The sequence below is a fragment of the Ranitomeya imitator genome, chromosome 2, assembly GCF_032444005.1.
Source record: "Ranitomeya imitator isolate aRanImi1 chromosome 2, aRanImi1.pri, whole genome shotgun sequence".
Lineage (NCBI taxonomy): Eukaryota > Metazoa > Chordata > Amphibia > Anura > Dendrobatidae > Ranitomeya > Ranitomeya imitator.
The window spans coordinates 609,065,734-609,091,464 of NC_091283.1; positions in this window are offsets into that span (position 1 = coordinate 609,065,734).

Sequence of the window (25,731 nt, forward strand, 5' to 3'; positions counted from 1 at the left end):
CTAGATAAGTTCCTTGGGGGGTCTAGTTTCCAAAATGGGGTCACTTGTGGGAGAGCTCCAATGCATAGGCACACAGGGGCTCTCTAAACGCGACATGGTGTCCGCTAACAATTGGAGCTAATTTTCCATTCAAAAAGTCAAATGGCGCGCCTTCCCTTCCGAGCCCTGCCGTGTGCCCAAACAGTGGTTTACCCCCACATATGAGGTATCGGCGTACTCGGGAGAAATTGCCCAACAAATTTTAGGATTCATTTTATCCTATTGCCCATGTGAAAATGAAAAACTGAGGCGAAAAGAATTTTTTTGTGAAAAAAAAAAGTACTTTTTCATTTTTACAGATCAATTTGTGAAGCACCTGAGGGTTTAAAGTGCTCAATATGCATCTAGATAAGTTCCTTGGGGGGTCTAGTTTCCAAAATGGGGTCATTTGTGGGGGAGCTCCAATGTTTAGGCACACGGGGGCTCTCCAAACACGACATGGTGTCCGCTAACGATGGAGATAATTTTTCATTCAAAGAGTCAAATGGCGCTCCTTCCCTTCCGAACCTTACCATGTGCCCAAACAGTGGTTTACCTCCACATGTGAGGTATCGGTGTACTCATGAGAAATTGCCCAACAAATTTTAGGATCCATTTTATCCTGTTGCCCATGTGAAAATGAAAAAAATTGAGGCTAAAAGAATTTTTTTGTGAAAAAAAAGTACTTTTTCATTTTTACGGATCAATTTGTGAAGCCCCCGGGGGTTCAAAGTTCTCACTATGCATCTAGATAAGTTCCTTGGGGCGTCTAGTTTCCAAAATGGGGTCACGTGTGGGGGAGCTCCAATTTTTAGGCACACGGGGGCTCTCCAAACGTGACATGGTGTCCGCTAAAGAGTGGAGCCAATTTTTCATTCAAAAAGTCAAATGGCGCTCCTTCCCTTCCAAGCCCTGCCGTGCGCCCAAACATTGGTTTACCCCCACATATGAGGTATCAGCGTACTCAGGACAAATTGGACAACAACTTTCGTGGTTCAGTTTCTCCTTGTACCATTGGGAAAATAAAAAAAATGTTGCTAAAAGATAATTTTTGTGACTAAAAAGTTAAATGTTCATTTTTTCCTTCCATGTTGCTTCTGCTGCTGTGAAGCACCTGAAGGGTTAAAAAACTTCTGGAATGTGGGTTTGAGTACCTTGAGGGGTGCATTTTTTAGAATGGTGTCACTTTTGGGTATTTTCATCCATATAGACCCCTCAAACTGACTTCAAATGTGAGGTGGTCCCTAAAAAAAATGGTTTTGTAAATTTCGTTGTAAAAATGAGAAATCGCTGGTCAAATTTTAACTCTTATAACTTCCTAGCAAAAAAAAATGTTGTTTCCAAAATTGTGCTGGTGTAAAGTATACATGTGGGAAATGTTATTTATTAACTATTTTGTGTCACATAACTCTCTGGTTTAACAGAATAAAAATTCAAAATGTGAAAATTGCGAAATTTTCAAAATTTTCGCCAAATTTCCGTTTTTATCACAAATAAACGCAGAATTTATTGACCTAAATTTACCACTAACATGAAGCCCAATATGTCACGAAAAAACAATCTCAGAACCGCTAGGATCCGTTGAAGCGTTCCTGAGTTATTACCTCATAAAGGGACACTGGTCAGAATTGCAAAAAACGGCCAGGTCATTAAGGTCAAAATAGGCTGGGTCATGAAGGGGTTAAAATCCACATGATCACAATGTTTAGCTATGCGTATTTGGCATACAAGCAAGTGTGGGGATTCTTTTGCAATTGTTGAAATAGTGTTCTAAAAATGGGATTTATTTGGGAACATTTTAATTAATTTAGGGTGGCTGAGTAATCACTTGTTTATTCATCAAATTTTTTTTTAGCAAATGATGCAGCAATATTCTCAGACTCAGTTTTATCTGTTATTAATAATAAATATTATCTCTTACTAGCAGCAATTTTAGCGAAAGCAACAGAAAAAAAACCAAAATGTTAGGTACTTGATGAAAATTCTCACAGTTAAACATTAGTTATTTGTATATATACTGCCATAAACATGTCAGAGTGTGAACATAAATAAGATAGCGTCCACTTAAAGGGAAGGTGCCATCAAAAAAAATTTTTTTTCAGAAATTGTAAAAATGTAAAGAATTAATGATTAAATTTTCTTAAAAAATATTATCATTTGTTTATAATTTAGTAAAATATGAAAAATAATTTGAAAAGTTTTGGAATTTCCACTTTTCAACACTAGGGGGAGCAGCTGCTGAAATTTCAGAAAAACCTAGTGTACAAATAGCTCACACTACTGCACTGCAGTAATTATGGGCGGAGTCTGCTGACGTGTGTGTGATGTCTCCTCTCCTCTCCTTCTGGGTGTTTGCTAAGGGATTAGAGAGGATGATATTCAGGAACCCAGTGAGCAGCCATTTTGTTGGTGACTGCAGAGTATGGCTGCCGTCACACTATCAGTATTTGGTCAGTATTTTACCTCAGTATTTGTAAGCCAAAACCAGGAGTGGAACAAATAGAGGAAAAGTATAATAGAAACATATGCACCACTTCTGTATTTATCACCCACTCCTGGTTTTGGCTACAAATACTGAGGTAAAATACAAACCAAATACTTCTAGTGTGAAGGCAGCCTTATACTGACAAGTAGACAGTCACCAAGGATGGCAGGCAGCAAAAGGATTCTGGGAGATATGTGGTGGAGGGAGCAGGGTGACAGCAGCACAGAGTATTTCAGGAGAGCAGTGTGCTGGTCTATGGGGGCCCCCTGTTCGGTGTGCGGAGCACCCAGGGATTGTACATAGAGCGCTGTCTTTTATACACATGGATGGACCGTCTGCTCCACAGAAATCCAGGAAACATTTCTGCGGATTGATGGCCTGGTCTGATCCAGACTTTGCATGCAGACCCCATTCCCCTCCTCAGATCCTGTCTTCCCCATCCTGTCCTGGCAATGTGTGAAAGCGAGGCGACAGGCGAAGTACGGGGTGACGCTGGGAAGGAAATGTAGCCATATAGTAACTATAAAAATGAGACCCCTCTCTTCAGCTACCTCACCAGCCCTGACTGCACCTAACTGGAGGTCATGCTGCCCCCTCTATTACCCCAGACCCGCGTGCAGGTGCTCAGCCAGAACCACCATAGAATGGGTCCGCTTTCTGAAGATAATACTGCCATAGTGTTCTCGCATAATACCGCCATATAGATCACACACAATACTATCAAATAGATCACACAATACTGTCATACAGTTCTCACATAATACCACCATATAGATCACACATAATACCGCCAGTGTTCTCACATAATACCGCCATATAGATCACACATAATACCGCCAGTGTTCTCACATACCACCATATAGATCACACATAATACCGCCAGTGTTCTCACATACCGCCATATGCTTCTCACATAATACCGCCATATAGATCACCCATAATGCCGCCACATAGATCTCACATGTATTGTAAATAAAGACTCGGCCAGAATAAAGTCCTTTATTAATCTTTTTTATACCATACCGAACGCATAATCCTCGACTCCCTCATCTCCCACAACAAAAATAATAAACCACAATGGGGAAAGACACGCAAGGGGGAGAGGAGTGCATAGGAGAGGATTAGATACTGACTGCTGAGCCGTGTATCTAATCCTGTCCTGTGATACTGTGCTGCGCCGTGTATCTAATCCTATCTTGTGTGATACTGTACACAGGACAGGATTAGCTACACAGGACTAAATTAGCTACACAGGACAGAGGTAGCAGTGGTAGATGGTATATAGAGGCAGGCAGCAGTGGTAGATGGTATATAGAGGCAGGCAGCAGTGGTAGATGGTGTATAGAGGCAGGCAGCAGTGGTAGATGGTATATAGAGGCAGGCAGCAGTGGTAGATGGTATATAGAGGCAGGCAGCAGTGGTAGATGGTATACAGAGGCAGGCAGCAGTGGTAGATGGTATATAGAGGCAGGCAGCAGTGGTATATAGGGGCTGGTAGCAGTGGTATATAGGGGCTAGTAGCAGTGGTATATAGGGGCTAGTAGCAGTGGTATATAGGGGCTGGTAGCAGTGGTATATAGGGACAGGTAGCAGTGGTATATAGGAGCAGGCAGCAGTGGTATATAGGGGCTAGTAGCAGTGGTATATAGGGGCTAGTAGCAGTGGTATATAGGGGCTAGTAGCAGTGGTATATAAGGGCTAGTAGCAGTGGTATATAGGGGCTAGTAGCAGTGGTATATAAGGGCTAGTAGCAGTGGTATATAGGGACAGGTAGCAGTGGTATATAGGGACAGGTAGCAGTGGTATATAGAGGCAGGCAGCAGTGGTATATAGGGGCTGGTAGCAGTGGTATATAAGGGCTAGTAGCAGTGGTATATAGGAGCAGGTAGCAGTGGTATATAGGGGCTAGTAGCAGTGGTATATAGGGGCTAGTAGCAGTGGTATATAGGAGCAGGTAGCAGTGGTATATAGGGGCTAGTAGCAGTGGTATATAGGGGCTAGTAGCAGTGGTATATAAGGGCTAGTAGCAGTGGTATATAGGGGCTAGTAGCAGTGGTATATAAGGGCTAGTAGCAGTGGTATATAGGGACAGGTAGCAGTGGTATATAGGGGCAGGTAGCAGTGGTATATAGGAGCAGGTAGCAGTGGTATATAGGGGCTAGTAGCAGTGGTATATAGGGGCTAGTAGCAGTGGTATATAGGAGCTGGTAGCAGTGGTATATAGGGGCTAGTAGCAGTGGTATATAGGGGCTAGTAGCAGTGGTATATAAGGGCTAGTAGCAGTGGTATATAAGGGCTGGTAGCAGTGGTATATAGGGACAGGTAGCAGTGGTATATAAGGGCTGGTAGCAGTGGTATATAGGGACAGGCAGCAGTGGTATATAGGGGCTAGTAGCAGTGGTATATAGGGGCTAGTAGCAGTGGTATATAGGGGCAGGTAGCAGTGGTATATAGGGGCTGGTAGCAGTGGTATATAGGAGCAGGTAGCAGTGGTATATAGGGGCTAGTAGCAGTGGTATATAGGGGCTAGTAGCAGTGGTATATAGGGGCTAGTAGCAGTGGTATATAAGGGCTAGTAGCAGTGGTATATAGGGACAGGTAGCAGTGGTAGATGCATAAGAAAATAAAAACTCTGTACTTACCTTCAGTCCTCTTCCAGGAAGTGCTGAGTCATGTTCAGGGCAGAGCAGTGTGACGATCTCCCTGCTCTGCTCTGAACAGGTCGGCAGTGAGCAGTGATTGCAGCCTGTGCTGTAATACTAAGTACAGGCTGCAATCACAGCTCCTGGCTGCAGATACTCACCCTGAACCTCGCTCCCAGCAGCAGCTTCTCCCTGGCAGCTCCTGCTATGATCACACACACTGAGCTGTGTGTGCGATCACAGAGGAAAAAAACAAAATGGCCGCGATCTCCTCTCACAGCTGTGACGTAGCAGCCCAGTGGGCGTGCCCAAGTCACAGCTGAGAGGCAGGAGAAGCGGTCGGAGCCCGACTGTTGGCTCCTATGCCCATGGCTGCCGTAAGTGAGGTGTGCAAGTGTCGTGCCCAGACACTTACACCCACACTAATGAAAATGGCGGCCTCCAGTGGCAAAAGTAAAAATGAATAAATAAAAAAGTATTAAAGTACTACATTTACTTTTGTATTAAAATAATTGATTATATAATCAATAATTATTAATACAAAAACTAAAATCACGGCACCCTCCCTTTAAAGAGAATCTGTCACCAGGTTTTTGCCACACAATCTGAGAGCAGCATGTAGAGATAAAGATCCTCATTCCAATTTTACCACACATTGTCCAATTACGTAGTAGTATTGACCTTATAAATATATACTGTGTCCAGATTTTATACAATTCCCAGATATGATATGAAGTGCTAAACATTTAGCAGATGGTAGATAAGTTGCATATTATTTTATTTACCGTATATAACTGCCTTGGGTTTGGTCTCGAGCCATGGCGACCTGATGGATGAATGCTCTTTTAGGAAGATCAATCTTGTGTAGATAGGTCCACCAGGGTCTACTATATTATCATCTTGATGGTACCAAGCCATCGGTTGCTGTCTTTCTCTTCTTGTTCCTTCTATTCTTCTGACCGTGATGTCCTTCTTCAGTGATTGTTCTCTTTGTATGTGTCGTCCAAATTAAGCAAGTTAAACACATGATATGCACTTCATTTCTTAAAGACAATATATATTTTATTATTTCATAAGAGCATCACATAATATTCATGAACACAAGGAAATGGCCACCAAGTGGCAATAAAAGTGCTGGAAGTCTCCCTCGTCAAAGCTAAGGCGAAACGCGCGTCGGGCTGTGAGGGTCCAACACCTGGGTATGTGTTCTCCTGGCAAGTGATTATGTTTGTGGCACTTTGTTTGCGCAAAGATTGTGTTAGGTCTCGAGTTCCCACTTCTGCACAGGGGGAATCTCGGGCCGTCTCCGCTGCGGTCTCCCATTCCTATCCAGCCGCAGTGGAGTCTGCTCAGCAGGGACGTCGGTCCCAGCGTCTTGCTCGGTCTCGCTCTGTACAGAGAGTTACTGCTGCTTCTTCAGCTCCTGCCATTAAAGTCAGTGCTGGTCAGCAACGAGCGGACTTCTCTGGGACTAAGTCCTTATTTGCGCACACTGAGCATGCCCAGGGCAAGATCTCCCGTTGGAGATCGAGGGTCATGTGCTCAGGCTCTGCAGCGCATTCCATTGGTCCTCTTGGCAGGTCTTGGAAGGGCAAAGTTTCTGTGGCCACTTCCTGTCCTGCAACTATATAAACTGCGCATGACCGCACGGCCATGCGCTAGTGTACAATTATTATGTGTGTGTGTAGATGGATGTATGTCGATGGATGAAAGCTCCTAAGTATCCCTCCCTAGAGTTGTTGACTGCTCGCGGATGATGGTAGCTCTCTAGCGCCCGACTATCCATCTGTATGTTACACACATCACAGCGTCCTTTAGCTGTGCCTGCCAGTACGGCGCCGTGCGCTTGCCTTGCGCTTTCCATACCCAAGCCTGGGTGGTTAGTGGCGTCCGTCAGTGCGGCATCGCAAGCACTCTTGTGCTCATTTATTACTAATAAGGTTTATTACACACCCAGTTGCGGTGTTGTGCCAGCAAGGGTCTAATCGGACTTCAATCCCTTTCGGGGTTAAGTTCGCTGACTACTTGCTCACGCTCTATGTGCGGTACCGCGGTCCTGTGACTTAACAGGATCGCTTTCTTCACGTTGGGTGAGGTTTAACCCACGTGTTTATACTTTTAGTACCGCCATATAGTCTGTCATTCACTAGCAGCGGGTTTCGCCTGCACGGTGGACCCCGGACTGCGAACGCATCTATATCATCTTACTTGGTGCGTTCCGCCAGTCCTAACATTACACTAGTGCCAGGGTCTGGCTAGTGATGACAGACAAACAGCAATCCTTCCGGTATATCCAGCAGCTGGAGGGTAGGTTGGCGGCTCTCGAGAGCGCAACCTCAGCTGTGGATGTGACCGCAGTTGCTGTACAGGCTGCCAGCGTGGCTGCAGCAACTTTGTCCATTGCCACCCCTGTTCCGACATTTTCTCGCCTCCCGCTGCCAGAAAAATTTTCTGGTGATAGCAAATTTTGTAGGGGATTTGTGAGTCAATGCTCTATTCATCTTGAGCTCCTGGCTGCACGCTTCCCCACAGAGCGGGCTAAGGTGGGATTTATTGTATCTCTATTGTCGGACAGGGCGTTGGAATGGGCATCGCCGCTGTGGGAGCGTGGCGATCATGTGGTGCAGAGTGCTCCGCTGTTTTTGAGCACTCTGAAACAGGTCTTTTTAGGACCTCAAGTCACCCATGATATTGCGCTCCAACTGCTGGCATTAACTCAGGGTGAGTCCTTGGTCAGTCATTTTGCCGTCCAATTCCGCACTTTAGCATCTGAGCTGGAATGGTCGGATAAAGCTCTTATCCCCATATTTTGGAGGGGCTTGGCTGACCACGTAAAGGACGCTCTGGCCACTAGGGAGATTCCTACCACACTGGAGGAGTTAATAACAGTCTCCACTCGAATTGATCTCCGTTTTAACGAGCGGAGGTTAGAGCGAGCCCAGTGTAGGCAGAGGTTTCGGCTGGCTCCTACTTTCGCCAAACCTCTGGAATCTCCGGTCCTGGTTCCTGAGTCACATGAGGCCAGAGAAGGGTCACAAGCGGGATCTAAGTCCCGGACCGCTTGTGCACTCAGGGTCTGTCATGTTTGCCAGCAGTCAGGACATCTAGCCACCAGATGTCCTCAGCGGTCAAGGAAACGTCAGCGTCTAGTGGTCGTAGGTGGGGTACACTAGACACGGCGACGTTTGCCTCTAAATTGTCCTTTAAGGGGACAAATACTATAGGCTCATTCTCCCACTCAGTAGAGCTCTGCGTGGATTCTGGGGCGGAGGGCAATTTTATGTCTTCTGCCTTCACCCAACGTCACGCAATACCCCTGGTTATGCTAGCTCAACCTGTAACGGTACGAGTGGTGAATGGGTCGACACTGCCCTCACAGATAACACACCAGACCATCCCTTTTACTCTGTCCATGTCGCCATCTCATCAGGAGATTATTTCTCTGCTCGTCATTCCAGAGGGAATTGATGAGATCCTGTTGGGAATACCTTGGCTACGGTACCACTCTCCTCATATCGAGTGGTCCTCAGGCAGAATTCTGGGATGGGGTGAATCTTGTGGGGGTAGGTGTCAGAGGGAGTGCGTTCAGGTTGCTACAACAGAGGTACCCGCAGATCTATCCTCTCTCCCCAAGCAGTATTGGTCTTATGCAGACGTGTTCTCCAAAAAGGCGGCGGAGACCCTTCCGCCCCATCGCCCCTATGACTGTCCTATTGACCTCCTGCCTGGTGCTGAGCCTCCCCGGGGTAGAGTCTATCCGCTATCTCTCCCGGAAACGGAGGCAATGTCACAGTACATCCAGGAAAATCTGGCAAGAGGGTTCATCAGGAAGTCAGTGTCACCTGCTGGGGCAGGATTCTTCTTCGTGCAGAAGAAGAATGGGGAATTGCGTCCATGCATAGACTACAGGGGTCTTAACGCCATCACCGTTAAGAATAAGTACCCTTTGCCTCTGATATCTGAGCTATTCGATAGGCTTCGGGGAGCAAGGGTATTTACTAAATTAGATCTGCGGGGTGCTTACAACCTGATTCGCATCCGTGAGGGGGACGAATGGAAGACAGCGTTTAACACCAGGGATGGGCACTATGAATATCTGGTGATGCCCTTCGGGCTCTGTAATGCCCCAGCCGTTTTCCAAGACTTTGTGAACGATATCTTCCGGGATATGCTTTCCACCTCGGTCGTAGTCTATCTGGATGATATTCTCATCTACTCTCCAGATATTGACTCCCACCGGAGAGGTGTTAGCAAAGTCTTCGACCTCATACGGGCAAACTCTCTCTATGCCAAGTTGGAGAAGTGTATGTTTGAGCAGGAGTCCTTACCTTTCCTAGGCTACATCATCTCAGCCCAGGGATTGGCTATGGATCCTGCCAAACTACAGGCTGTGATGGACTGGCAGGAACCCCATTCTCTTAAAGCGGTGCAGCGCTTTATGGGATTCATCAATTATTATCGCCAGTTCATCCCGCACTTCTCAACTTTGGTAGCTCCCTTGGTTGCCCTCACCAAAAAGGGGGCGAATCCCAAATTGTGGTCTGAGGAGGTCTCCAAGGCCTTTATCTCTATAAAGTCACACTTCGCTAGCGCTCCCATTCTACATCGCCCCGATGTTGATAAGCCATTTATCATGGAGGTGGATGCCTCTTCTGTTGATGCTGGAGCAGTCCTCTTCCAAAAGGATGCTCAAGGTCGGAAGCATCCATGCTTCTTTTTCTCCAAGACCTTCGCACCAGCAGAGAGGAATTATTCCATCGGGGACAGGGAGTTGCTAGCCATGAAGTTGGCTTTCTCGGAGTGGAGACATCTCTTGGAGGGAGCACATTTTCCCTTCCAAGTCTTCACAGACCATAAAAATTTGGTGTACCTGCAGACAGCTCAGCGGTTGAATTCTCGCCAGGCCAGATGGTCCTTGTTCTTCTCCCGGTTTCATTTCACCCTCCATTTCCTTTCTGGGGAGAAGAACATTCGGGCCGACGCTCTCTCTCGCTCCGTTGTGTCATCTGCGGAGGAGGAGGAGGAGCCTTGGCTTATTGTCCCCACCGAGAGCTTGAGAACTGTGGCTCCGGTTTCGCTGGAGTCTGTGCCCCCGGGCAAGACTTTTGTTCCATCCAGTTTGCGACCGGAGGTTCTTTCTTGGGCGCACTCGTCCAGGGTGGGTGGACATTTTGGTACTAAAAGGACATCTGAGCTACTGGCGAGGACATACTGGTGGCCGCATATGGCCCATGATGTCGCGGAGTATGTTCGGGCGTGTGTCTCTTGCGCCAGGAACAAGACTCCTCGGCAACGGCCAGCTGGTTTGCTTTATCCTCTGCCCGTGGCGGACAGGCCCTGGGAGATGGTCGGGATGGACTTTGTGGTGGGCTTGCCCAAGTCTCGTAACTGCACCATTATCTGGGTGATCACCGACCATTTTTCCAAAATGGTGCATTTGGTGCCTCTTCCACGGCTACCATCTGCACGGGCGTTGGCTGTCTTGTTTATCAAGCATATCTTTCACCTACACGGTATGCCAGACAAAATTGTTAGTGACCGGGGTCCCCAGTTTGCGTCTCGATTCTGGAGAGAGCTTTGTCGTCTACTCAGTATTGAGTTAAATCTCTCTTCGGCATATCATCCAGAGACGAATGAGTTGGTTGAAAGGGCCAACCAGACCTTGGTCACATATCTGCGACATTTTGTTTCTGCCAGGCAGGATGACTGGGCATCCTTGCTACCGTGGGCAGAGTTTGCACTTAACAATGCCGTAGCCGACTCCACCGGTCAGACTCCATTCCTCTTAAATTACGGCCAGCATCCGCGTGATCCTGTGCCCATGCCTGTGTCTTCCGCTGACTCCAGGGTGGCAGACTGGGCTGTGGAGGCACGGGACATTTGGGATCGCACGCAGGATGCCATTCGGGCCTCCAAGGAGAGAATGAGGTCCTCCGTCGATGTTCATCGGCGCCCCGCTCCGACCTTTGCCCCTGGCGACTTGGTGTGGCTCTCCGCCTGTAACATCAGGCTGCGAGTTGAGTCCACTAAGTTTGCTCCTCGCTACTTGGGTCCCTTCAAGGTTCTCGAACAGGTTAATCCCGTGGTCTACCGTCTGGCTCTTCCTCCACGCTTGGGTATCACCGACACCTTTCACGTATCCCTCTTGAAACCCGTATACTTGTCCCGGTTTTCCGAGTCATCTGCCGGGACATCGGGTTCGTCTCCGGACGATTATGAGGTGAACGCTATTTTGGGGTGCAAGGTGGTACGCGGCAAAAAGTTCTATTTGGTGGATTGGAAGGGTTATGGCCCAGAGGACAGGTCATGGGAACCTGCTGAAAACATTCGGGCCCCACAGCTCATTGCTGCCTTCGAGCGTAGCGAGGCCCAAGGAGGGGGGAGCCTTACGATGGAGGGTAATGTTAGGTCTCGAGTTCCCACTTCTGCACAGGGGGAATCTCGGGCCGTCTCCGCTGCGGTCTCCCATTCCTATCCAGCCGCAGTGGAGTCTGCTCAGCAGGGACGTCGGTCCCAGCGTCTTGCTCGGTCTCGCTCTGTACAGAGAGTTACTGCTGCTTCTTCAGCTCCTGCCATTAAAGTCAGTGCTGGTCAGCAACGAGCGGACTTCTCTGGGACTAAGTCCTTATTTGCGCACACTGAGCATGCCCAGGGCAAGATGTCCCGTTGGAGATCGAGGGTCATGTGCTCAGGCTCTGCAGCGCATTCCATTGGTCCTCTTGGCAGGTCTTGGAAGGGCAAAGTTTCTGTGGCCACTTCCTGTCCTGCAACTATATAAACTGTGCATGACCGCACGGCCATGCGCTAGTGTACAATTATTATGTGTGTGTGTAGATGGATGTATGTCGATGGATGAAAGCTCCTAAGTATCCCTCCCTAGAGTTGTTGACTGCTCGCGGATGATGGTAGCTCTCTAGCGCCCGACTATCCATCTGTATGTTACACACATCACAGCGTCCTTTAGCTGTGCCTGCCAGTATGGCGCCGTGCGCTTGCCTTGCGCTTTCCATACCCAAGCCTGGGTGGTTAGTGGCGTCCGTCAGTGCGGCATCGCATGCACTCTTGTGCTCATTTATTACTAATAAGGTTCATTACACACCCAGTTGCGGTGTTGTGCCAGCAAGGGTCTAATCGGACTTCAATCCCTTTCGGGGTTAAGTTCGCTGACTACTTGCTCGCGCTCTATGTGCGGTACCGCGGTCCTGTGACTTAACAGGATCGCTTTCTTCACGTTGGGTGAGGTTTAACCCACGTGTTTATACTTTTAGTACCGCCATATAGTCTGTCATTCACTAGCAGCGGGTTTCGCCTGCACGGTGGACCCCGGACTGCGAACGCATCTATATCATCTTACTTGGTGCGTTCCGCCAGTCCTAACAGATTGTATATTGCACACTGGCACATTTTGTATTTAAATGGTTGGCCTTTTCCTATACTGGCTAATGTTATAATTCATTACTATTGCTCTTATTATTTAATCTTTTGATCACTTTCACTGCCACTATTTATTGATTTATAACATATGATAGTTTATTATGCACCGGAAATATTTGGGTCTTAATGGAACTTTTTATCTATCGTAATGCTTATTTTTAATTATTGCAGTGACTATTTATTATAATAATTTGCTTGCGCAACAAGATATTAATATACAAAATATGCAATCATTATTGGACAGTGCTATATGTAATTTCTAAAATGTTCTTTTATACTAATATTTAATAGTGACTGTTCCAATTGTATTTGCTATTTATTATTGACTCATTGTATTTAATTTGTCATGTTTATTCAATTATCATGTTTTTAGGTTTATAGTGATTGGCTTTGTGCTTCTTGCATTGGGTGACATATCTGGCTTATTTTGTTCCAACATTGATTTGTTTGTTTTTCTGGCCAGTGGCCATACATGGTATTGATCTCCAGCACCACATTTTGAAGGCGTTGATTATTCTTCTGTTTTGTTTCTTTTTCGCCCAAGTTTCACATTCATATGTTGCCACAGAAAAGACCAAACTATGTATAAGCTGTGTCTTCATCACTAGGGAATTGCTCATCGATTTTAAGACCTTGTCCAGTGACTTCATTGTTGATTTGCTGAGAGATATTCGATTGACTTCCAGTGTCGCCGCTAAATCTTAAGTTATCATTGATCTGAGTAGGTTGAAGTCCTTTAAAACTTCTAGTTCATAGCCATCCATCTCAAATGTGTCCATTCGTACCTGCCAATAAACAATATCTTTGTCTTTGTATTAAGTAGCAGTCCCATGTTCGAGCTTTCCATCTTGACACTCCGTAATAAGTCCTTCATTCCACCAATGCTTGTTGCCATCAATATTGTATTGTCTGCGAATTTAAGATTGTTAATGATTCATCCACTTTTGGATTTTGTAGCACTTGCAGATATATTGTTAAAACACATACATTTCAGGATTCCACCTATGAATGGAAGTACAAAATCCTATATTTTATCAACTGCAGAACATTTTTTGTGATCTACCAAGCCACATGTCCTTGTGGACGCATTTATGTGGGTAGAGAACAATTAAGGGCATCAAAACGGAGGACAAAATCTCCCAAAATTAGGTAGTTATGATTATCAAACTAAAATCTCTTGCAAGGTGCTTTCAGGATTGTCATCCCCACCAATGGCACCTCCTTTGTGTCAGAAGGATTGGCCAAATTTATCCGGGTAATAGGAGAGGTAATCTGAATAGAAAACTGGCACTTAAACTGAATGTAAATGGAACACGATGTTGAGACGTATGACCCCTAGAGAGTTAAATGAACAGTGAGGTTTTTCTAGTTTCCTCTAATTTGTTCCATTTGTTCATTGCAATTCATGCTTTTTCTTGCTGATATATTGGTATTACCACGTAGGAAATTCATTATTATAATTTAATTGTTTACAATTATCATTTTAATGGGTGGGTCTTTTTAGAGTTGTATATATTTATGAGATGGAATTAATTTATTTTTATGTATTTTTCACATGTACATACCATATACAGTTAGGTCCATATATATTTGGACAGAGACAACATTTTTCTAATTTTGGTTATAGATATTACCACAATGAATTTTAAACAAAGCAATTCAGATGCAGTTGAAGTTCAGACTTTCAGCTTTCATTTGAGGGTATCCACATTAAAATTGGATGAAGGGTTTAGGAGTTTCAGCTCCGTAAGATGTGCAACCCTGTTTTTAAAGGGACCAAAAGTAATTGGACAATTGACTCCAAGGCTATTTCATGGACAGGTGTGGGCAATTCCTTCATTGTGTCATTCCCAATTAAGCAGATAAAAGGCCTGGAGTTGATTTGAGGTGTGGTGCTTGCATTTGGAAGGTTTTGCTGTGAAGTAAACATGCGGTCATAGGAGCTCTCCATGAAGGTGAAACAAGCCATCCTTAAGCTGCGAAAACAGGAAAAACCCATCTGAGAAATTGCTACAATAATAGGAGTGGCAAAATCTACAGTTTGGTACATCCTGAGAAAGAAAGAAAACACTGGTGAACTCATCAATGCAAAAAGACCTGGGCACCCATGGAAGACAACAGTGGTGGATGATCGCAGAATAATCCCCATGGTGAAGAGAAACCCCTTCACAATAGCCAACCAAGTGAACAACACTTTCCAGGAGGTAGGTGTATCAATATCCAAATCTACCATAAGGAGAAGACTGCATGAATGAAAATACAAAGGGTTCACTGCATGCCACTCATAAGCATCAAGAATAAAAAGGCTAGACTGGACTTTGCTAAAAACATCTAAAAAAGCCAGCACAGTTCTGGAAGAACATTCTTTGGACAGACGAAACCAAGATCAACCTCTACAAGAATGATGGAAAGAGAAAAGTATGGCGAAGGCGTGGTACAGCTCATGATCCAAAGCATACCACATCATCTGTAAAACACGGCGGAGGCAATGTGATGGCTTGGGCATGCATGGCTGCCAGTGGCACTGGGTCACTAGTGTTTATTGATGATGTGACACAGGACAGAAGCAGCCGAATGAATTCTGAAGTATTCAGAGACATACTGTGTGCTCAGATCCAGCCAAATGCAGCAAAAGTGATTGGTCGTCATTTCATTCTACAGATGGACAATAACCCAAAACATAAAGCCAATGCAACCCAGGAGTTTATTAAAGCAAATAAGTGGAATATTCTTGAATGGCCAAGTCAGTCACCTGATCTCAACCCAACTGAGCTTGCATTTCACTTGTTAAAGACTAAACTTCAGACAGAAAGGCCCACAATCAAACAGCAACAGAAAACCACTGCAGTGAAGGCCTGGCAGAGCATCAAAAAGGAGGAAACACAGCGTCTGGTGATGTCCATGAGTTCAAGACTTCAGGAAGTCATTGACAACAAAGGGTTTTCAACCAAGTACTAAAAATTAACATTTTATTTAAAATTATTTAATCTGTCCAATTACTTTTGGTCCCTTTAAAAACAGGGTGGCACGTGTTAAGGAGCTGATACTCCTAAACCCTTCATCCAATTTTAATGTGGATACCCTCAAATGAAAGCTGAAAGTCTGAACTTCAACTGCATCTGAATTGTTTTGTTTAAAATTCATTGTGGTAAGGTCTATAACCAAAATTAGAAAAATGTTGTCTCTGTCCAAATATATATGGACCTAACTGTATACTCGAGTATAAGCTGACCCGAGTATAAGCCGAGGCACCTAATTTTCCAGCGAAAAAATGAGTAAGCTTATTGACTCGAGTATAAGCCAGATATGTATTGTCCCCTCATTCCTATCCCATTATGTGTGGTTCCCTCCGTCCTTTCCTGCTCTGTGTGGTTCCCCCTGTTGTATGCATGGCTCCCCCTGTCCCATCTTGCATGCATGGCTGGGCTCCGCTGGGCTCCTCCATCCTCCTCCTTCCTCCCCTTCCTCCGCCATCCTCCTCTGTCCTCTCCTGTCCTTCTCTGTCCTCCCCATCATACTCACCCTTCTCACGCAGTCGCTGAACATCCATGTGTCTCTGTCCCAGTGCAGCAGCTTCTTCCTGTGCTTAGAGGTCACATGGTACCGCTCATTGAGGTCATGATTATGCTCTCCATGCCTATAGGAGTGGAGTTGCGTCCATATTCATGACCTTAATGAGCGGTACCACGTGACCGCTCAGCACAGGAAGAAGTTGCCGTGCAGGGACAGAGATGCAGCGATGGAGGGTGAGTATTGAGGTCTTCTGGAAGCCGGCAGCTGCAGCTGTCACTGTGCTACAGCAGCCAGCTCCCTGCTCCCCCTCCCTGCCGGCTTTCTGGACCATGACTCGTGTACAAGCCGGGGGGGGCACTTTCAGCACAAAATAAGTGCTGTAAGGCTATGTGCACACGTTCAGGAATTCATGCAGAAAATTCCTGTGGAAATCCGGACATTTCTGCCAGATTTCCGCATGAAATCCGCACGGGGGGTTTTTTGTGAATTTTGACGCGGGTTTTGACGCGTTTTGACGCGATTTTTGTGCGTTTTTTGCGTGGTTTTTCCCAGACATTTCCCAATGCATTAGACAGTGGGAAATCCGCGAAAAAACCGCAAAACTAATGAACAGGTTCATTATTTTTCCGCAATGCGTTTTTCATGCGGAAAAACGCACATCATGTGCACTGAAATTGTGGATTCCATTATAAATGATGGGATGCTTAATGTATTCAGATTATTTGCAGTTTTATAGCGTTTTTATAGTGCAAAAACGCTAAAAAACCGCAAATAATCTGCAACGTTTGCACATAGCCTAAATCTCAGTTTATACACAAGTATACAGGATATATTTTTTTCTGATGGCATGCCTTTTCTTATCACCCTGGATATCCATTCATGTCATATTTTCACAATGATTCATTTTTATGCAGCTCCAATTGTTGACATATCTGCTCTTTTAAACATGTTTTAGATATATTTTTTACAGACAGATTTCTTTTGTTTTTTTGCATTACTTTGTGTTTTTCTATTTTCTCCTGTTAGCCACAACCATCATTTTTACATACTTTTCTAAGTTTGTTCAGCTGTGGCAACCCTATTTTTAACATCCACTTCTTCATCTTACTCCCTGATGAATCGGCAGTGAAACGTGCGTTGGAGTAGGTGGAGGGGCATATGGTGTGCTCCATTGCTCACTATGTGCAATATTTGACTTTGTGGAACTTTCTCCCTTCTCCCTACAGTATCTCTGGAGCTCAGCCACAGTGATCTTGGGGATCTTCTTTACCTCTCTCACCAAAGCTCTGCTCCCATGATTTCTCAGTTTGGCTGGACGGCCAGGTGTAGGAAGACTTCTGGTGGTCCCAAACTTTTTCTATTTAAGGACTATGGAGGCCACTGTGCTCTTTGAAACCTTGAGTACTGCAGAAATTCTGTTGTAGACTTGGCCAGATCGGTCAGACCTTGCCACAATTCTGTCTCTGAGTTCCTTGGCCAGTTCCTTTGACCTCATGATTTTATTTGGTCTGACATGCACTGTGAGCTGTAAGGTCTTATATAGACAGGTGTGTGCCTTTCCAAAACAAGTCAAATTAGTTTAATTAAGCACAGCTGGACTCCAAGGAAGGGGTAGAACCATCTCAAGGAGGATCACAAGGAAATGGACAACATGTGATTTAAATATGAGTGTCTGAGCAAAGGGTCTGAATACTTATGATCATGTGATGTTTCAGTTCTTCTTTTTAATAAATATGCAAACATTTCTACATTTCTGTTTTTTTCAGTCAAAATAGGGTGCAGAGTGTACATTAATGAGAAAAAATTAACTTTTTTGCATTTACCAAATGGCTGCAATGAAACAAAGAGTGAAAAACTTAAAGGGGTCTGAATAATTTCCGTACCCACTGTATATAGTATATACTTTGGGCTGTTCCCTATACATTTCATCATATTCTCATGACTTTATTAATTGATGCATTGATATCTACTTTTTGAGGTTCCACAGGACTTTTGCTTGGGCTTGTACAATATTGAGTTAATCCTGTTTAAATGCTTGTGGTTTGCATACTTGCATTATTCTCTTTGGGGATACTTTACTGAGCACTTGCTGGATTAATTTTTTTTTTTCAACTATGTAAGCCTATGTGCATTATTCATCATTCATTACACTAAGCACTTTTTCATGATATGAGGTTTTAGGTTTAGTATATTTATGTAAAGATTTGTATAAAATTTTCTTGATAGTCTCTAGTGATTATTAATTGTATTTTTTTCAATTTTTTTGTCATGGATATACAGTATGAAATATACATGTATGAAACTGGTATATGCATTTATTGGTGCACATCCATCTCCTCCCACCCTCCCCAATTATTTTACTTTTAATCATTCCTATTACCTTACTCCTTGAATCCCCCTAACCCCCCTTTATGTTTTTTTTGTGCATTGTATTTTCAATATTGTTTAATAAAGTTATATTTTTCATCAATTATGCCTAATATTGTGTGTAGGTTTAAAATTTGATTTATTCGTAGACTTCAATAGTATTTTTTTTTATTATACTTTGGTATTTCTTCTTTGTATGTTTTTTTCAGACGCCTTGCTCTACTTTGAACCATGCCATGTTGCCATGTTCCATTCAGACTGTTGTTCTTGGTCAATGCAAAGGTTCTTAATGAAGCTGATTAGATGGTTGGCACACCCATATCCTTCAGGGTTTTCCAAAGTTTCCGGTGATAAACACAGTTCAAGGCTTTATTGTAGTCAACGAAGCAAAAATAGGTCTTGTTGTATTCTTTGAGGTTATATACTATGGTAAGTGTAAACCTATATACAAATTCCCTATAACATATTATACACACAACTCAAATCCCCAAATTACTTCCAACGTCTAATGTTATATTATGTTTACAAGTGGGCAAAATACACATGCGCATTGTAGACATGCATTTTGTTGCTATGGATGGTTGATATATTTCAAGTGTTCTAAATAAATTCGAAACACATCAATATCAAGGGAAAAGTGAGGAGTTATTTATAATTTGGATTTTTTGCTGTATACATATCAAAAATAGTAGTTTACTCTTGGGTAAACAACTACCAAAAATAGCTGGAAATTGGTCTAATAATTATTGATTTACCTTTTAAAGATATTTTTAAGTGGCTCAAGGCATTTGGGGGTCATATTATAGCCATAGCTTGATATTTATCACCTAACTACAGTCTGAATAGATCATTTTTTAGTGCTTAAGTAACATTTCTCCCCCCCACACACACAAATACAGTCTCTTTGACTTTAATTTTATCACTTGTCTCCCAGTCCCAACCACTTAAAGAGGTTTTCTCATTAACTTTAAATGAGTAAAATTGCAAAGTGCTTATAAAAACATGCAGCTTTACAATTTTCATGTTAAAAAATTCTCTCCACCATTAAGAATGGAGGAATTTTTAATTTTATAGTTCACTGCTCATTGTCTATATTGCCAACCATCTCTGCAGTCATTAACCCCTTAAGCCCCAAGGGTGGTTTGCACGTTAATGACCGGGCCAATTTTTACAATTCTGACCACTGTCCCTTTATGAGGTTATAACTCTGGAATGCTTCAACGGATCCTGATAATTCTGATAATATTTTCTTGTGACATATTGTACTTCATGATAGTGGTAACATTTACTTGATATTACCTGCATTTATTTGTGAAAAAAACTGAAATTTGAAAAGTTGTTGTCCAATTTGTCCTGAGTACGCTGATACCCCATATATTGGGGTAAACCCCTGCTTGGGTACACGGGAAAGCTCGGAAGGGAAGGAGCACTGTTTTACTTTTTCTACGCAGAATTGGCTGGAATTGAGATCGGACGCCATATTGCGTTTGGAGAGCCCCTGATGTGCCTAAACAGTGGAAATCCCCAATTGTAACTGAAACCTTAACCTTAGCCACAACCCTAGCCCTAGCCCTAACCCTGGCCCTAACCCTAACCCTAGCCTTAACCCTAGCCCTAACGCTAGCCCTAACCCTAGCCCTAACCCTAACCCTAGCCTTAACCCTACCCCTAACCCTAGCCCTAACCCTAACCCTAGCCATACCCCTAACCTTAACCCTAACCCTAGCCCTAACCCTAGCCCTAATCCTAACCCTAGCCCCAACCCTAGCCCTAACCCTAGCCCTAACCCAAATGGGAAAATGGAAATAAATACATTTTTTTATTTTATTACTTTTCCCTAACTAAGGGGGTGATGAAGGGGGGATTGATTTACTATTTATAGCGGGGTCTTTTAGCAGATTTTTATGATTGACAGCCGTCAGACTAAGGCTGGTTTCACACTTGCGTTTTGATCTGCAGCGTTTTTAACGCATTGAAAACGCATGCAAAAACGCATGTAAACGCGTGTCAACGCTGCGTTTTTTGCCGCATTCGTCTAAAAAACGCAGCGTTGGCACGCGTTTACATGCGTTTTTGCATGCGTTTGCGTTTTTTGTGCACATGTCCAAAAATATCAAAGGAGCCAAACAAGGATAACCTGACACCACCAATGGGAATAGAGAGGGCATATATGACGGGCTCTCTATATATAGACCCTAGGAGTACTGAAATTTTAACAGCTTGCTACTGTTTCCTGTGTCATGATGGATCATTCCATGGAGATCTTTTATTTCAACCTGGATTTCAGCTTCAAGATTTTTCTGGCCTGTGCTTTTGCTTGGGAGCAAGACCGAAACCGCGAAAGATGGAGAAGGAGACAACGTAGGCGTATTTGTAGGCACCCCATAATAGAAGTGCGAGAGAGCCGTGGAGCCTATCACACGCTCTATGCTGAGCTGAATGACAACCCGGAGAAATTCCAGGAGTACACAAGAATGTCGCAAGAATCATTCCGGGATTTGCTGTCTCATGTCCAAGGAGCCATACGGCGACAGGATACCCCGCTCCGTAGAGCGATTCCACCCGAGAAACGTCTGCTGGTGACATTAAGGTACGTTCAAAATCTAAACCAATGACAGTCCCAATTTTGTTTATTCTGACATTTTTTTTTGTGTTTTCCTTTTTTTTTTTTTAACCAGACCATAAAAAGAGTAGATTGTAATGTTGTTTTTTGTTTGTGTTTTTCTTCTAGATTTCTTGCCACAGGGGAGAGTTTATCTTCCCTCCACTTCCAATACCGGCTTGGAATATCCACCCTGTCTGGAATAGTTGTGGACACCTGTCGGGCTTTATGGAATGTACTCCGCGAGGAGTTTATACCAGTAACCACCGTGGACATGTGGCGTGAAATTGCAGATAAATTTTTGAATGTGTGTGATTTCCCCAACTGTTTAGGGGCGGTGGATGGAAAGCACATCCGCATTATCAAACCTGCCAGAACCGGATCGGAGTTTTTCAACTACAAAAAATATTTTTCTGTAGTGCTCATGGCAATAGCAGATGCAGACTGTCACTTCATCGCCGTGGACATTGGAGCTTTTGGCCGTGGCAATGATTCCCAGACTTTCAAGAGCTCGGATATGGGCCGTCGTGTGTATGACAACAATTTTAATTTTCCCCCTCCACAGCCTCTCCCCAACACTCAAGACCCACCGCTGCCATTTGTTATGGTTGGGGATGAGGCCTTCCAGATGTGTGAAAATCTACTGAAGCCATATTCCAGTTGGGACTTGGACCACACTAGAAGGATCTTCAACTACAGACTGACCAGGGCCCGGAGTACAGTAGAGTGTACCTTTGGCATTCTGGTTGCTAAATGGCGCATTCTTGCAACAGCCATAAATCTAAAAGTGGAAACAGTCGATGAGGTGGTCAAAGCCTGTGTGGTTCTCCACAATTACATAATTACTAAGGAGAGACCCCACATTGAACTGGATGAACCAGTTGCACACCCACTGCCTGATTTTCAGCATCACCCGCTGCGGTCAACTGCAGCCGTTGGTCTCATGCGGGACCAATTTGCGGCCTATTTTGTTTCAGATATTGGACGGGTGTCATGGCTGGACAATGTTGTGTAAATGTCCTGTTGTATCTTTATCTTTACCAGTAATTTTCTACAATGAAAAAAATATTTCAAATTAATAAACTTTAGTGTTGGTTGTGTTGACCGTGTCTCCTATCTGTTTCCTCTCCAAACAAAGGTTGCCCAAAAACGGGCAGTAGATATGTATGTAATATCATTTTTTGTAATCCAAAACCAGGAGTGGGTGATAGAGACAGAGGTAATAGTTATTATTTTAATATCATAATTGACCTCTTATTGTTGCACTCCCTATTTTGGTTTACAAATAATGATATAAAACACTGGCCACATACTTCTAATAATGGCAACCATGTTGATTTATTGGTAAGCTTGTTGACGTCATTGCGTCAAGACTGAGACAATCACTGTCACGCTATCTATACCCATCAAGTCAAGTGTCAGAAATAATGAATTCATGATAAACATATACAGGCTCATGAATTCACAATTTCTTACACCTGGGCAGGTGAGCATAGATATGTGGCGTGTGACAACCATTGTCACCTCAATTGGTGTGTAATAGATTAGGTATAAAGAAGAGAATATGGTGAATATACAAAGCAGTTATCAACTCAATAGGTCAGGTGTCCTAACTTATGAGTTTTTGGACACCTGACCTGTTCAGTAGAGGACTGAACAGGATTTACACCATTTTCCCTTCGTATTGTCACACTAGGCATATACAAAAACAGAGTATGGAAATAAATGTTATATTTTTTGGGCCACCTCATATCTCTATACTAAAGACACACATATAGCTGCAGTCTTGTATTTTAAACTACTGGAGATATGTTGTGGTCCAAAGAATACGTGTGTGGCGAAGTTTCTTGGCGCACAGTGTGTATTGCCGGTGGCGATAGACACAATAAACCAAACATAATTGTGGCAAATTAAAATTTTTTTATTTAGTTAACAAATTCAAAAACTTATTTTTTGGTACCGCGACGGGTTGTACCGCGACTAGTGTTGAGCGATACCGTCCGATATTTGAAAGTATCGGTATCGGATGGTATCGGCCGATATCCGAAAAATATCGGATATCGCCGATACCGATATCCAATACAAATACAAGTCAATGGGACACAAATATCGGAAGGTATCCTGTAATGGATCCCAGGGTCTGAAGGAGAGGAAACTCTCCTTCAGGCCCTGGGATCCATATTCATGTGTGAAATAAAGAATAAAAATAAAAAATATTGATATACTCACCCTCTGACGCGCCCTGGTCGTCACCGCTGCAACCGCCTTGCTTTCGTTCCGAAGAATGAGCGCGTTAAGGGCCTTCGATGACGTCCCGGCTTGTGATTGGTCGCTGAGCGGTCATGGGACCGCTCACGCGACCAATCACAAGCCGCGACGTCATCGAAGTCATCATTCTTAGGAATGAGCGCGTTAATGACATTCGATGACGTCGCGGCTTGTGACCCCATGACCGCTCAGCGACTAATCACAAGCCGCGACGTCATCGAAGGCCCTTTACGCGCTCATTCTTTGGAACGAAAGCAAGGCGGTTGCAGCGGTGATGACCAGGGCGCGTCAGAGGGTAAGTATATCAATATTTTTTATTTTTATTCTTTATTTTACACATGAATATGGATCCCAGGGCCTGAAGGAGAGTTTCCTCTCCTTCAGACCCTGGAATCCATTGCAGGATACCTTCCGATATTTATTTTACACATTAATCTTAATCCCGATACCGATTCCCGATATCACAAAAATATCGGAACTCGGTATCGGAATTCCGATACCGCAAATATTGGCCGATACCCGATATATGCGGTATCGGAATGCTCAACACTAACCGCGACGGCTTGGGGTAGAGTGATGTAAATGGGGGGTGTGAAGAACTGAAGCTTGGCTAACCGTGGAGGACGCAGAGGTGGCAGGAGAAGGGGCAATGAAACTGGAAGGGTCTGGAAATTCGGGGATGGGGCTTGACACATGAGAGGCTTGAGACGCACAGGAAGGGTGAGACAAAACTGACAATACAGACACATCGGTAAATGATGGGGAGGAATACTAAGAGTTTTTTGTTTTGGTTTTTTTCTGAGTTTTTGTTTGTGTTTGCCTGGTAGGGGGACGTCTTGGTGGGCTCATATGCTGTAGCGTGGTGGTGGGAGACACGTCAGGGTCCGGCTGTACTGTATCACAGTCCATTGCGCTTGTCGATCGAGGAGGTCCAAGCCGGAGCAGCGGTTGTCACGGTGGTGGCGGTGGGATGTCCAACAGCACTCGTCATGGTGTTGGCGCTGTAGTGGAGTACACCTGTGGAAGGAATTGAGGTGGCCGTGCAGTGGTATGCAGCAGAGGTAGGAATGGAGGTTAATCGTGACAGTGACGGCACAGTTGGATATGCCGCCACTGTCTGCTGTAAATTGCGACTCTGCTGCATAGCCTGCACAAAAGCAGCATTGCAGGCCTGCATCACACTGAGCTGGAGATCAGGGCTAAGGTGTTCCGACATGCCCTGCTCAATTTGGTTGAAAAAATGATGAGCTGGCCTCTGGAGGTCGGCTTTAACTTGATCAAGGCTTTTGGTGACCTCCTGGATACGGCAATTCAAGCGGTTATGAGACACATCCATTCGGTCACCTAAAGCCTTGATTGCTTTGTATAAAACCGAGCTCAAGTGCAAAAACTCGGGCATGAGTGATCTGTCCGAAGCCCTCTGTCGCTGCTGGGATGAGCCTGCAAAAAAGGGTGCAGTGAAAGAGGACTGCGAAAGGGGAAGACCTGATGGGCCAGCTCCCTGGTCTCCAGTTAGTGTGGAAGGCCCACTGTTATGACCTGGTGGTTAAGAGGCCACACTGATATGACCTGGTGGCTAAAACGCAACATGGAGCGAGCTCTGAGAAGGTGGTATCTCTACTGACCGCAGTCCCTAATCCTAACAACAACACTAGAAATAGCCGTGGGATGTTCATGACTCTCCCTAGACACCTCTTCACAGCCTAAGAAATAACTACCCCTAAAGAAGGAAATAGAAAGCTATCTTGCCTCAGAGAAAACCCCCAAAAGGAAAGCTAGCCCCCCACAAATATTGACTGTGAATGGAGAGGGAAATGACGTACAAAGAAATGAAATCAGAATTCAGCAAAGGAGGCCAATACTAAACTAGATAGACAGAGAGAAAAGGATACTGTGCGGTCAGTATAAAAAACTACAAAATCCACGCAGAGTTTACAAAAATGAACTCCACACTGACTCACGGTGTGGAGGGGCAAATCTGCTTTCCCAGAGCTTCCAGCTAGCCTGAATAAGACATAGTGACAAGCTGGACAAAAAGAAACATATTTGCAAAGCAATAGAGTCCAAACAAATGGACAAACAAAAACTAGCAAAAACTTATCTTTTGCAGACAAGGACTGGCCATATGAAAATTCCAAGGAGAGAACCAAATCCAACCAAGAACATTGACAGCAGGCATGGACTAAAGCCCAGAGCAGGTTTAAATAACAAACCCAGGCAAGGCGATTAGTGAAGGCAGCTGCTACAGCTACCTAAAGGAGCAATACTTCCACTCGAAACCACCAGAGGGAGCCCAAGGGAAGAACTCACAAAAATACCATTAGCAACCACAGGAGGGAGCTCCAGAACGGAATTCACAACAGCCCACCTGCTGTTGCGCTGCTGGATGGCTGGGAAGGGTC